Raw genomic sequence first — 15,941 nt, forward strand, 5'->3', positions numbered from 1 at the left:
GTCCCTGTTCTCACAGCAATAAGCTGTAGAATGTACATTTGAATTTACTGGTTAGAGCTATCAATTCTGCTGAAGAGGGAAGGAGTAAAGAAAAGAAGACCAGATGAATAGTTTGGATAATATTTTTTTATTATATTAGTTCAGTAAAGCAGATGCAGTAGGAGTGATCAGTGGGGATACATACAAAATGAAGCAGGCTGTAAAGTTACAAGACTAAACAGCATGGATGACACATTTACGTTTTTCAGAAATAAATATTTGGCACAAATATGCTCTGGAGGGTTCTTTAAAATATGGCAGTGCTTTTTTACTAGACAAATAACTATTATTCTACGTACAGGACAATATTAGTGACAGTTATAGTGGGGGTTTTCCTATATTTATTAAAATAGCTGTAAAAATTAATATAAACAAATCTGATTATGAAGTAACACATAGAGGCAAAATAGAAGAACTGAGAATACAGCAGTTAAAGATGGAAATACAACTGATAACTTCTTCTTTAACTGTGCTTACAGAACACTCACTGCCATGATAGCTAAGGGCATCCGAGTGCCAGACATTTGAAAACCAGCTTTTGGGAAACAGAGATGACAGTCTCTAATGCTGATACTTAAATAGTGTACAGCACATTTACAAGCAGTTCGGTATTCCGCCAAATACCCAAATGTGGGATGTGTCAGTGTTTTGAGGAGTTAGGCAATCTATGTGAATCTCTTGGCCAGTTTCTCTGGAAAATGTTGGTCTTGGTGCTTTATTTTTGGGGCCAGATTGATGCCTGATTTGTGACTTACTCCAGCTTTCCAGGTTTTGTCTGAAGGGGCATGAGAAAGCTCTGAGACAAGCAAGAAGGAAGATTCAGAGAGAAGTCAGAATGGCAGCTCCTGCACCTGGACTGGCCTGTGGTGGGGTCTGTCCCAGTCCATGCACAGACAGAGAGCTTTCTCACAGCTCCATGCAGGTCAGTAAGGCCAAAGACAGCTCAGCCTCTTTTAAAAAACAGCCAATTTTAAATTAGGAGCCAGCCCTTAAGCACCCTGGTGTGACAGAACCATTAAGGTTTTCTAGAAGTCCTATTTCCTTTGGCATAAAAGGCAGCTATGAGTATGCTTAACTACAAGCCTTAAGCCAGATACAAATAAGCTTAATTATGAGTCCTAAGTCAGTAATGAGCATGCTTAATTATTTTATTTTTGCTAAGCCTTGTTTTCTTTAGGGTAATTTTAAACTTACTTGGCCTAAGTTCAAAAAAATTGTCAGTGTAACTTTTTTTTGTTACTGTTTCTATTAATAAAAAGAGCAACAATGAACATCTTCCAAAACAGCATAAGAAATTTCAATGTGTTATGTTGGTCTGTTAAGATTCATTATCACTTGCATGTCCTTTTAATAACCTTATTGTAAACATCAGTTGTGATGTAAAGATATTTTCATTCCAAATAACTTTATGTAGTACTTCAAATTTCAGATTTTATTAAAGTACTTAAAATACTGATAGTTTGAACAGCTTTGGACTGTATAACTACCTTAATTGCCCATACCCATCCATAATCAAGCATATCCATCTTTTCAGAGTGAAAAGGAAATTTCTGCTGACTGTAGGCAGATCTTTTTGCTTGAATGTAATATATCTGACATTTATTTAAATAACAGAAAATAGTCAGTAGGTTAGCTCAATTCTTTCCAGGGACAGGGAGGATTTGTGCATTTTAAAGTGTTAACTGGGTATTCTTTCACATGAAACATCTGCTGTGTACAAATTTCATTTTTCAATCTAGGTCACAGTGACTTCTATCCTCTCCACAACTGTTTTTCAAGCATTATGTTTCCTTCACTGCTTAAATTTGCAATCATTGTCCCTAAAATCTCTCTGTGCTGATCACTTTCAAAGAACTTTATAATAAGGCTATTTGGAATAAGCCACAATTTTAAGTATAATCCATAAATTTAATATGTAAATATGTTTCTTCTACTTTCACACTGTCTTTTTGAACTAAGGATGTACAATAAACTCAGATAAGATACTGGCTGAAAGATGGGAGAAGAGCTTGGCTAGCATCACAAATATATGACTGTTGCATATAATATGAAGATTTCGGTTCTGAATTTGTTAGCAAGAGAGAAATAGGAATTTTGCACAATAGAAATAATTTCTTGATAATTTTATTTCAGTTCACCTATCCACATCTTGTTTAGCGTGTGTGATGTATATAGCCTTCGTGTGTGTGTGTGTGGTTAATTCAGCACCTTTCTCACTTTTGCTGAGTTTTCTTAGTCCTGTTATGCAACATATCATTTAAGATTATGTTATCTTGAATAATTTTCATTAGAGAAGATCTATGTCTAAAACTTGTGTTTTTTCTTGGATTCTGGGGGCTTGGCAGATGGGGTGACAGACACTCCATGACTATCAGAGACATAAAAGCAAGTAACTGGGAAATCCTTCTTGTTCCACAGAATCTTCAAAAGATAAGCTCTCCACGTTGTTATTGAAATACATTAAATGGTGGCCTAGTGGTTAGCATGCGGCACTCTCACCGCTGCGACCCAGGTTCGATTCCTGGTCCCCCGGGCAGATGGAGCTCGTTAGCCCTGTGAGGCCATCCATCTATGAGAAGGTCACTCTAAACAAACCTACGTCCTGAGGACCTCACTGCCATTGTCCAAGCTTGCTTGGCCCCGGCAGATGAACCTTAGGATTAAAGGGTGGGCTCAGTTCAGCGCATGCTGTGTCTCACCTAAAAAATCCATTGCGCAGGCTGGAAAGGTGAAAGACCTTTCCCCAAATCTTCGTTCGCGAAGACTGGCCATTATTATTTATATAAATATGAAGCTTTGCACTGGAGCAGAAACATGGGTTTTTAGCTACACATTTTCAGGTAATAAATAAGGACAATTCTCTGATAATAATGAAGAAAGCTGCCACTATTAAATATGTATTCAATGACAAATGTGAAGAGATGAGGTTGGTTTTGTTCATCTTTGCATACTCATTACAAAGAAAACTGCCCCAAAAGAAGGCCATCACCAACCTTTGGAGCTTATATTCTCAATGAATGTTGTCACCTGCTACTTGAGCTACAGAGGCAACATAGATGTGTTAATCCTCCTGAGAACCATCTGCATATCGTTAGGAAGTCTGTAGATCCAAAGCTGCCACACCAGTATTAGACTGAAGAAGTATGTAAAAGTACGTCATTGAAGACCACAGCTTAGACAAAGATCTTAAAACATAAAGAGGGTAGTTATAGGGATACACAGTAATTTGTATTGCCCAGTGTCGTGATTTAATGACAGTATGTTTGGGAGGTAAGACTGCTAATGAGATGAACCCTCCTTTTCTTTTATTTCTCTCCCTCTAATACTGACAAGGTAGAAATTACGAGGAGTCTGAATGAAGAAGGAAAAATAACAATTTGACTAAAACCAGTGATGCCGAAAAGCCTCGGAATAATTAACTGCTCAGAGACTTTTGCATCTATAAGCAGCAAGGTATTTGTTTATTCAACGTTGGGAGCAAGCTAGCTCTCACTGGACAAACTTGCTCAGCTTGAAAGTGCAAAAGCAAGTCATTTTATACACTTTTGATACATGGCTACATCATCTAACATACATATTAATAAGTAGGCTAATCTCTGGGCAAAGTCTTTCTATGGTCCTTTTGGACATGCACAGTCTTCTACCGTGGGGATCTTCTCCTCAAGCCTTCATCCCTCTGGTGGTCGCCACGGATGTCTTCCTCAATTTGACCTCTTCAAGTTAGGTGAACTGAATTCTTCAAGCTTGCAAAATCCTGGCTCTGGGCCTTCTGTATCTTATTCAAACATCTAGTTTACCTAATTTATTACCTTGTGTAATTCTTTTTATAATAAGGCCTTTGGTCCAGCGAGCAGAACAGAATATGATATTAGCCAGTGCTCCTAAAATATTCTTCTAGCAAAACAGGTAGAGAAACAGGACAAGGTATACCAGCTGAACCATTGTTAACTCTTTTTTGTGCCTTTTTGCCATCACAGAAAGAAATAAAAACAAAAAAATCCCAACAACAGCAGAAAATATTACCTATCTACCCCATCCAGTGGTCTTGGGCCATGCAGTGACAGTGCTCCATGCAGTTCCTGAAAGGGGGATCCCCAGGCTATCAGCAGTGACTAGTCACACCTGGACAGCTCAGCTGGGGGCTGGGGCAGTTCCAATCTGATGAGCAAATGGCTGCTGCTGAGACAGAAAACAGCAGCTGAGGCAGATCAGTTCCCGTGAAAGAAGCTCCAAAGGTCCACAGTGCTCCAGCAAGCAGATACCCAGGTACCAAGAGAGAAAGAGTTCTGGTGCATGCTTTTTTTTTTTAAGTCCTGTCCCCTGAGTTCCCAGGATGCTTCCCTTCAGGGACCCACCTTTCCGGCAGGTCCCAAGATGCTGGGGACAGTCTTTCCCCGATTCAGCTTGGACAGTGTGGGGCAGGGGGCGGGACTCCCACTCACATGGTGGTATGAAAAAATTCACTAAAAATCTTTCTCATTTAACTAAAACCACAACACCCAGAAATCAGTGAATAGCTAGGGAGATTCCAGTCCAACCAACATAAGAAACACCCTCTGTCAAAGCTATTATTGCAGCTAAAATGATACTTCATGAACCACTTTTCTGTTTTCGTAAGGAGTGAGAAGACATAGCTTTTTTTCGCCAAGAGCTCCCAGTCTCGATGTACACTAAAGCCCTTTACTTAGGAAACCCTTTCTGCATGTGCCTTCACTGCAGTCACAGGGCTTACACAAGTGACACATAGCACCTGTACACTAGCAACAGAAGGTCACCATGAACCTGACAGGCTGACAAAGTTCTATCCAGTGGCAGCCTGAACCGGAGTTCATGTATCGTATCTTCATTTATATTACTACTCATGCAAGGTAGATTAATGGGTGGCTCTAATTATACTGTAGTTTAACCTTTGGTTGAAGTAGAGATTTGCTCCTTTTCTGATTTAGGGCTCGTAAAAGAATTTGGTTGAGACAAATGTTTCTTCTGGAATAAGTAGCTTCCTAGACTCTCTCAGTCATTGCTAAATAGATAACATTTAATCTCTGATGGTATCTAAAGCCTACATGTTTCAAATAAACACTTAAAAAAGCAGAAAAAAAACCCAAGTTTGCCCATTTTTTTGCACATGTAGTCCTGAGTTTGCATTTGAAAAGCTACCCGTTATGCCTACTAGTTGGACAAGCAAATCATCTGTTTTTGCAAGCTAACTTACTACAGCAAGTCTAACCTGCCATAACTAGTGTTGATAACTGAGTTCCATGAGGATGTTTATTCTGCCAATTCTTGAACACATCATCTTATAACTTATGTCTATACTGTATATTATAGAGCAGTGGTTTTCAGAGGTTATAGAAGCTTCTCTGGATCACAGGTCTCATGATGTTTAGGACCACTGAAACTGCTTCAGAACAGATATTGTTTCATGTTCTCTTGGGTTTTTTTGGAGAAATTGCTTATTAATGTAAAGTTCCTCGATTAACATATCCCTTTTTTACATAAGGAATTATCTGAAGTTCTGTTCACTGCGGTCTGGGTTGCTCACGTTCCCTGATGCCGTTTAAATGCCCCTCGGTCACTCCCGGCACCACCCCCTCCTCACCTGGTTGGCTGCTGAGGGCTTCTGGGTCATGGGGCTGCTACTTGGGTGTTCCTGGACTCAGGAACCCCCCTGTGCAGCTTGCTCTCCACCCCCGGACTTCACTCGTGGCTGCTTGAGCCAGGAGGACCAACTGTGTCCTGGGGGGCACCAGGCACAGCATCACCAGCCAGTCGTGGGAGGTGATTGTCCTGCTCTGCTCTACACTGGTGTGGCCTCACCTTGAATATTGTGTGCAGTTTTGGGCACTGCAATGTAAGAAAGATATTAAACTGTTAGAGAGCATCCAAACGAGGGCAACGAAGACGGTGAAGGGCCTTGAGTTGAAGCTGTATGAGGAGCATCTGAGGGCCCTTGGTCTGTTCATCTGAAGAAGAGGAAACTGAGGGGAGACCTCACTACAGTCTACAACTTCCTTGTGAGGAGAAGAGGAGGGGTAGACACTGAACTCTTCTCTGTGGTGACCAGTGACAGAACCTGAGGGAATGGCCTGAAGTTGTGTCAGGGGAGGTTTAGTTTGGATATTAGAAGAAGGTTCTTCACTCAGAGGGTGGTTGGGTGCTGCAACAAGCTCCCCAGGGAAGTGGTCACAGCACCAAGCCTGACAGAGTTCAAGAAGACTTTGGGTAATATTCTCAGACACATGGTGTGACTCTTGGGGATGGTCTTGTTCAGGCCCAGGAGTTGGACTGAATGATGTTTGTGGGTCCTTCCAACTCAGTATATTTTGTGATTCTGTGGCTCTGAACCTTGCAAGCTGTATTTTTGCAAAGGGAAAAACAATATTGAATGTGTTTGTTTCACATTTCTATTTACTTGTAGGGAACCTGAAACACTCTCCTGATTTCAAATGTTCCCTCTCTTCTCAGAGCCACACTGCAACTCACTAACTCACTAGTCTCTTGCAAGTCTCATCTTCTTTTCCCAGCCCTCAGAGATGCACACATTCACATATGAAAACACTTCAGAAAAGGCATTTAGAAGTGTGCTTCAAGTGCTTTTATTTTTACCAATGGCATGTGCTGGCATTCAGGATGGAACAATTTCCATTTCATCTGCTTCTCTGCCTAACATTGAGCCTTGCAATTTCTTATCGCTGTCCTTAAAGCAGTCTCTCTTCCATCCTCTTTCACATAATCATGCCAGCATCCAGTCGAGTCGGATAGTTCTTAGTGATTAAAGGCACTAATGTAATTCCCTCCAGTGCTTATTATCACTACTAGGTGTTTCAGTAACTAAGTTTATTTGACTACAGAAATGAGTGCAGCCAGTGTTAAGTTCAGTTACTGTAACTGAAAAGGTAGTGAATTATTATGCTCTTCTATGGGAAATATTATAATGGGTCATGTTTGAGATTGGTCTTCCATCTGCATGATGCACTGAGAATGATCAATGAGAAAATATGCATGTCTTAATGAAAAGTATGATTGCTATGCTTTCTACACAACTTAACTTTCACCCCTGCTGACTCTGGCAGTCACAAAGATCAAATCTTTTCAAATTTCTTTCACTCCAGTGTCAGAAAAACCTAATTTATATTTTGAATCTCTGCAAAATTGTTCATTATGCAAATCCTATTTTGTGAAATAGATATGAGAGTGGTAGAACTGATTGAGGCTGAAAGGCAATAGAGGCTGTAAGTTATGAGAGAGAAAAATGCACAAGGGTGAAACGAAGAATATTTCTATTCAGGTGTTGCTGGAAAAGTATTTAAAAGTCCAAGTTTATGTTTTTGTTTCTCAGCTTTGTGCCTAACTTGTCTGAAAATAAAATAGAATACAAAACCCTTTTATATTAAACACAGCTATTTAAACCCTTTTCAGCTGTAGGGAGATACTAAAATCTACTGTCTGCAGTACCTCTGTGCTCAGCTTAATAGTGTATGACTGTACTGCAGCATTGCTACTTCATAACTCTTCCTTGGATCATCTCTTGTCAGTCAGTTTGCTCCAAATACTAATGCAAATTTGCTGATACGAGGGCTGCCTTCAGCCCTTTAATCAGATAAAACTCCTATTAACAAAAGATGGCAGCATGGTTCATTTTATTGCAAGGTTCCTACTACATATGTTCATATTTCCTCGAGTATGGCAATCATTGACCTTGGCAGTCTAGATTCATCCAGTTCAAGGATCACTTGGCTTCTGTGCTGAGTGATGGTTGCTTGGCTAACTGCAGTCTTTTTCATCTCCCGTTGATTTAATAGTGTTTCTTATTTTATAGATTATCATAACATTGAATTATAATTTTAGATCCTAGTCCAATTTTGGCCTTTCTCAAAGCCTCTTCCAGAACACTGTCAATCAAGGAAAAGCTCTAACCCCTGGTTTATTTCCCAACATACCATAAATACAAGCATTAAAGAAGATATGCATATACATATTAGAGGGAAAGAGAAGTAACATATAAAAAAATATTAAGTTCCTCACTAACTTTTATTCATTCTTTTTCAGATGACGAAACCTTTGGCTTTCTGAGTCCTTTTAGAAATTTTGTCTGCCTAAGCAGAAATTATTAATATATACCATAATCAAACCCCAAAATTTAAAATTTGACAGGAAGTAAATTTTATAAAATCTTTTAATGGATGTGTTTATGAGAATAGAATCAGGAAATTAGAGACAAATATTGATTTAGAGTATATGATCCAAATTATTTTCACCATTATTTAATCAGGGGTTTGGGAGTTTTTTTCACATGGTTATTTTCTGACGTTACAGAATTTAAAAATTGCATCAGGGAAACATCCACAAAACTGAGAAGTGCTTTACAAATACAGGGGACTATTTTCCCAAGGCATAACAATCTAATTCCAAGCATAAACTCTAATAATGGGACAAGCACAGGAAAATTGGTAGGATAATAGAAAAGCCTCATGCAGCTGCTCAGTTAAGAACCTACCTGTACCAATATGCTGGAATGAATATTAACCTCTTATCAGTTTTCTGAGTTCTGAATATAGTTTTGGATGGTATAAAAAATATAGAATATAACTAAAATCCATTATTTTTCTTCCATAATTAAATATACATCATAGCTTTCAGTGCAAGGTGGTTGTACCTTAACTACATGTAAGTGAAGCTATATGCAAATGGAATAGTTCAGGCAGTCACTGCAGAGTAGTTGCAGCAGCATACATCTCCTTACAGGCTAATTTATTCAGTGTCTTGGCATGGATGCTGAGCTGAATGCAGAAGGGTATTTGGCACAGTGTACTCTGCAGCACTGTGACCTCCAAAAGAGTAGGGCTCTGTACAACATACAAATCTGCTCAGACAATGAGGTTCAATATATCCGTACCAAGTACTTTCCAAGGCCACCCAGTTCACCATCACTTGTGTATGGCAGAGTGAGGTCTGCCGCTTGCAGGACGAGGATAACCATGGCGCAGCACACCACATCCATGTACGAAAATAAGAGTACAATTCTTTCTTTCTGGTCTGTCCTTTCTGACCTGACACAGAACACCTGTTTTGATGTCTTGGCTACCTTGAGTGATACTTAGGTTTCAAAGTTTACTTTGGCTGACCCACTCTGTCAAAGCAACAGCTGTGCTCTGCTAATTGAGCTTTTGGAAAGCTTGCCTGTAGCATACTGCAGTGATTCCTAGCACTTGCTTTTTGTTCCAGTGGTCTTCCATGTTTTGATTTTTTTTTCCTCATAGACTCAGCCTACCAGTTCTCTCAAATAAACCATTTTACAGATTTCTATCCTTTATCGGTCATCCCATCCATCTGTCTTCTTCCAGTAATTTTCAGACTACAGGACTTCAGTAACATTTTCTAGCATATAATTTCTCCCTGGAGCCTCTTAGTCTACTCCGTAAAACTGTCTTACTTATGTCTCACACTGGTGCCCCCAGCTTCATGCCATGCATCAGTGCCCTCCAGCTCATTGCTCTGTATCACTACCCCTCTAGCCTATACTAATGGATATTGGCCCACATTTTAATTAGGATAAAACTGAAACTAAACAAGAAATCCATGAAGTAAAAATGTAAATTATGCTCAGCTAGTTCCAGGTGCTATCATTTTATCTTAATGAGCATTTGGTATAATTAGGACTTTACAAAGCATAAACAATTCTGCTTCACAGATTCTTTGGGGTTTTATTAACTTTTTGATAACACTTTAATTTTGGACCTAAAGAGAAAAGACATCCTGCCATCCAAGACTGCTTTCCAAAGCCAGTAATACACTCGTGTTCTGAATGATAACTTCTGAATGATAACTCAGTATCATACCAGTGTTTTTCAACACCTCCTGTCCTGTTCACAATAAAATATGATCAACTAAAGTGAGAAATACACAAGAATGCTTTCTCATTCTCTGGTGCTAAAAGAAAGTAGTAAGGTGTTATTAGACAGAAGCATACCTAAAAATTTTGTGGTACTGTCCAGCAAGGGAAAGGAACGAAAGCTGGAAGGTCATCATAAAGTGAAAATATCCACAAGAAAAAAAATTAGTTTCATTACCCTGGAAAGTCAAGGTACTCTCTACGTGTTAAGCCATGTTTCATTTCTTTCGAGTAGTTAAGTTCCTATCAATCCTTATGTATAAGTCTAATGGTTTTCAAACTTTATGTAATTTTGACATCAGTGCTTTCTGCTTCAGCAAAACATTAAATGTACATTCCTTTTATTTGCTTTCTAGCAGGTCTAAAAAGCAGCATATTAGTTATTAGGCTGTTATATATTCTTTTTCTCTTTTACAGAGAAGGGAAAAAAACTATATGGACTGTGGATCAAGCACTTAGACCTTATATCAGACAAAGGTCTGGTAGTTGTCTTATTATTCTTACAGATATAAAATAGAAGTAATTTCTGTAGTGGTTTCATTAATAATTCTAGAATAAAATCCATAGAAGTGAGAAGAAACACCTCTAATGTCAAAAAAAAGTTTACATTTTTGGGATCTTTTCAATATTTAAAATATTTAGCTAACTGAAAGCAGGAACACACAAAAGCTAAGAAGAATTAGTATACTAAGTCAGGTCCTACGCACAAATATAACATCAGTTCCAAATTTAACATAACAGTGCTGCAGCTGGCCTATTAATATGAGCATGATTTAAATCAGGTCAACACAAGTCACAAACTGCTGTCTTAACAGATCTGCAGTTTACCATTCCACAATCTCCATGTTGTACCCAAATGAACAGACAAGTTTATCAACAGACCAGAGGGAATGAGTCCCGTGAAGCTCTCTCTGCTGCAGTGCATGGGATCATTCAGTCTCCAGAACACACAGTGCTACATGAGCGAGAGCAAGGTCAGCTCGGTTACAGCCATCCAAGTAGCATTTTACAGTGTTGTTGGTTTCTGTAAAGCTAAACTAACTGAGACTGAAAAACAGACACCTAATTTTAAGCCAAAGAGGGAGTAAATACTCAAGCTGTGTTGTGACTGCATTAAGTTTGAAATGAAGGACGTTTGTGGTGCTAACTCACTTTATGCACAAGGTACTGAAAAAAATATTGGTCCTACATGATGACAGCCCACACAGTTTTCAGTACTTGTTTGTTGGGAGGAGGTCAGGAAGAATTCACTGATATGTAACAGTATTACTTCTTAAAGTCTGGATCATTTTTCTGACATTAATTAGGAAGAAAAAAATTTTTTATCTCATATCATCTTCTACACCATGTTATTCTCGATCTGACAATTCGTCTGCTTTCTAAAAATATGAGACTATTCAGAATAATTGCAGAGTCTAGTCTTTTAAGACAAAAAAAAAGGAAAAATAATGCCCTAAAGGGAGTTTAAATGTCAAACCTGTACTTGATCTTTTCATCACCCTTTTAGATTTAGAAGATCATTTAAATGAGTGACATAAAAATATAAAAATTGAGAGGGTGCTGTACAGAAGTTAAGCAAGCCACAGTACTTCGTTTTTGTCACTTCAGTTGCACCACAGGACAGTTAAAAAAGTTTGTACCTCATCAGAGCAAATAATAGTTTTCTCCAACTGAAGAGTCTACTGTAGGTAAACAAGATACTTCAGAAACTCAGTCCTTTTACATTTATTCCAAAACTTTTGGTAGGAACCATATGCAAGATTATCCTGCCATCCATGATAATGATGGAAAGGATGACAACGATAATGAGAATGATAATGTTAATGATAGTGATAAGAAGGAAAAATAAGGATGCTTAGCATTGGCTTTCAGATGTTGCCCCACTATGTAGACTGGGATTCTGACCAGGTTCATGTGGTCAACATCCTAAACACAGGCAAACTGAGAGGCAGAAAATATAGCTAGCATAATACTCTTTTTTACACTGCCAAAGATTTGTGTCAAATTCTCAATTTTCACCTAGTTTTGTTCTTCTTCTTTATTTTCTATCTCTTTGACCTTCTTTGATTCTCTTACTTTCTAACTTCTTTCTCAAATTTCAGTGTTTGCTCTCTGCAGTGAATAACATATTCTTCTCACCTAGTCTTTCATCCTCCTGCCAACTCTAACCCCCTCCTCAATCAGCTGTGTTGAGAAAAAAAGTGTCTCCCTTACTCTAATAGTGTTTGGTATCATTAGCCAGGCATCATTCATTACTCAAATCCAACCTTATTTTCTGCTTCAGTGGTGGTAGTTCTCAATTAATTTAGCAGGTTTTAGACAAAATAGATGACACTTTAATGTGTCTTTTTTTTTTCCTTCCAGAGTAAACTAGTATCTGTCTGAATAGTAATCATAGAGAAAAATGTAATTTTAGAGTAAAACCAAAATCTTTGATGTAAGAAAGAGAAACACACAGACAAAATAAACTGGAATCACCCCATTCTCTGTAAAAAAGGTGTTATGGAATTTCACACAGACTGGTTATTTTTAAAGAAGGAAGGAACAATAAATAGCTTTAAAGTCACACATATCAGAGTGTAATATGAATGTGAGTGTGAGACCATCAGATTGAACATTGTGTTTAGATAAAAGGTTCAGGAGATTCAACGTTCTTTCTCTGATACAGACACCTAAGGAAAATATACAAATAAGGAACACATTTAGAGATACTTCCCAGTATGTCCTTCCAGCTTTCAGCAGTCTGCATTTCCTAGGGTGGATCTAGCTCTCTTGTGTTTTTAGAATCTTAGTTTATTTTCCTTCAGCAACTTCACGTTGTTGGTTTTTTTAAACACACATTTATTTAACATCTGTGATGTCATGTATCAGAGTTGCATCTCTTTGCAATTGGCTGTCACTGCAGTTTATCATTGTGGAGTACTTCCTTATGTTGGTTTTGATTCTGCTGTCTGATAGTGTCAGTTTGTACCTCCCTTTCTCAAATTAAAATAAACAATTATTTATAATCATTCTCTCTATATTGTTCATGATTTTACAGACTTTGAGCATACCTCCCTTCAGTCATTTGTTTTTCAGATTGAAGATCCCTGGAAATTTCTCTTCAGTAAGTAACTTTTCTGCGTCTTTCCTTCATCTCAATTACTTCCCTCTGTATCTTTTCTAGTTCTATTATTTCATGATGGTGCAGGAGTAGGACTCTTATGGGTCCAAGATGGGCAGAAAGCATGGAGTAATGCAAAGTATTATGACCATAATAATGTTTTCTATTCCACTCCTAGTAAATGCTACTTTTGCTTTGCTAAATATTACCCACTGCCAAATTGATCTTGCCATAGAATAGAAAAGTATAAACACCAAATATCTTTTCTGAGTGCACAGCCCTTCATTCGAGCAGTGTTTCCACAGATTTCATTTTTATCTCTGGACATTGAATGTCACCTGCCATTTTATTGTCTAGTCTCTCAGTATCATGAATCCATCAACAGTTCCACAGGGTCCTATGTTTCAGTTTAATAACATTGGTACAGTTGGTTACCTCTTCCCTTTTTTCCCAGATTATTTACAAATATGCCAGACATTGTAGGCCCTGACACTGAACCCAGTCATTTTCCAGTCGCAATCCATCTGCCTTGAAAGAATTTATTTCCTGCCTTTTGTTACCCTTTAACCAGTTATTCAATAACAACACTTCTTCTTGGCCCAGCTTAGCATCTTTCAGACCTTTTGGTGGCTGACCTTGTGAAATGCCTTTTTCAAATTCAGGTACATTATATCAAGTGTACACTATAACAAGTGTTCTATTCCAATGCTGAGGCACAACTTCCCTTTACAAAAGCTTTCCTAACTCTTCATTAACACATAATACCATATACTAAATTCCTATATGCAATATACATGATAAGGATGGATACTCTGAACTACTTACCTGGTGGTTGGTTGTAAGCTTGGGCATGGAACAGAGCAAACAATGGGTCAGCTATAACTGTATGTTCTTTGAGGTGCTTTCTTTCTCAGGCTAACAGGTGAAATTTAAAGGCCTTCCAGATGTAGCGGGTATATACGGACACACAACACTGGGGTTGCTAGCTGGGTCTCAGATGAAATAAAGGTAGCAAGGAAGGAAAGTTGAAGTATTCCCACCTAGCCACCTTGAACGTCTCTGCTTGGAGGAATAAACAACATATATAGTTGCATTTGGAATCAAGCATGAAATACAGCTTCAGTAGAGAAATACATAACACATAATCAATTCTGATTTCATAAAATAAAAAGATGTGCATGCACATATTTTAACTTTGGACTACAACAATAAGCATACGGTCAAATATTTAGCTTGAGTGAGCCTCAAATTAAAAAAAACAAAACAACAAACCAACCCAAACTGCCATTTAGCAGAAAAGTAAAGAATACAAGTTGTACAGAGTGTCAAACAAAAATTATAAGATGATAAAACAAAATTTTAATGTAGAAACCTAATTCTGTACTTTGTGTGTAGAAATTACAGTGGAACATTTTCTTAATGTAAACATATTGTATACATATGTACATACATAAAATCATTTAAAACTTCAGTTCTTTATTTGAGAAAATATTTTCTGGTTTTAGTTATATTATTTACTTTGGGATCAGCCTGATAATACGCATATGTATTATGAATAAGAAAATTTCAACAGAAAAATAAAAAATACTCTTTTTTTATATTAAAAAAAGCAACAAAACAGCAACAAAATATGAACACTGATCAAGATTCAAACTGAAAGAGATTAATTGCTAAGTACTTTAGTTACTCTAAGACGATGGACATATATATATATTTATATACATATACCAATAAAATATATATACAATGTGCTAGCCACTTCATCTGTTCTATCATCAGACTGATTAGATAAAACTCAATTATAGAGACAGCTTTATGGTAAATCATGCTCAAACCATCATTAAGAAAAATGCAAATAGAAGAAAAAATTATAAAAAATTACCTGATGTAAGGGCTAACCGTCAAAACAGCTCTGTCACCAGTACATTCAGAGACTTCATCCAGACTCTTTTAACCAAAAAAAACTCAGGTGATTTGACCTTTTTTTCAATAAATCATAAGTGGAGAATGAGTCATAGGTGGTTTCTAAGGAGACCAAGTTAGTAACCATAAAGGTCTTTATAAATCAAAATCTGCACCCGGAAGGAAAATCAGGGTTTGGAGGATAGACCGAGTGAAATAAGTAAAAGATTCTTCACCCAGAGGGTGGTTGGGTGCTGAAACAGGCTCCCCAGGGAATTGGTCACAGCATCAAGCCTGACGGAGTTCAAGAGGCATTCGGACGATACTCTCAGGCACATGGTGTGACTCCTGGCAAAGGTCCTGTGCAGGGCTAGGAGTTAGACTTGATGATCCTTGCGGATTCCTTCCAACTCGGCACATTCTGTGATTCTGTGAAATGGTGAATGTATGTATTCCTTCATACCTTGTTGACAGTTAAAGGTGCATTTGCCTGTGTTAGCAGGGACTAAGACTGAGAGACATGTGCATTAATTACTTTGTTTGGTATGTAAAATGCTTTCTGTGGACACTTCATTCTCTCCCCAGGATCTGTTTATTTTCTGTCATACAGTCAACTAGCTTTAAAAGCATCTCTTCTGAGACCTCCCAACCTCTTTCTCTGCCTCCAGTCCCAGCAGGTGTGAGCTGCTGCAGGCACACCTTGGTTTACAATCAAACTCTGAAAAAGAAGCGAGAAACCAAGTTTCAAAAGGAAAAAAGGTGAAACCAAGTATTAATTTTATACTAATGGAGTAGTTTTCAAGGGACAGAAAGATCACTTGTCCAAGCCTACTGACTGAGAGCTTACAAAGGAAATTCAAAATTGCAGAAGACCATTCATTTCTACTTCATTAAGATAACTCTTACAAGGAAGTTACCTGTATAAAGCTAGCAATGGTCAACAACATGAAATGCGGAGCACAGCCCAAGAAAATTGAACCTTGACAGCATCCTTAAAAAAAAAGA

The 15,941-nt window shown here is 38.0% G+C and overlaps 1 long non-coding RNA gene across 1 annotated transcript; it reads right to left on the reverse strand.

Moving 5' to 3' along the window:
* Positions 1-5,859: 5,859 nt before the first annotated feature.
* On the reverse strand, positions 5,860-14,991 carry LOC113964487. Its single transcript, XR_003533206.1, has 3 exons — positions 14,917-14,991; positions 13,860-14,093; positions 5,860-5,883 (listed from the first exon to the last, which is right to left on the reverse strand). It is a non-coding gene; the product is annotated as an uncharacterized LOC113964487 (long non-coding RNA).
* Positions 14,992-15,941: the final 950 nt, after the last annotated feature.

Source organism: Neopelma chrysocephalum, unplaced genomic scaffold (assembly GCF_003984885.1).
Source record: "Neopelma chrysocephalum unplaced genomic scaffold, ASM398488v2 Primary Assembly neopelma1_42, whole genome shotgun sequence".
NCBI classification, from domain to species: domain Eukaryota; kingdom Metazoa; phylum Chordata; class Aves; order Passeriformes; family Pipridae; genus Neopelma; species Neopelma chrysocephalum.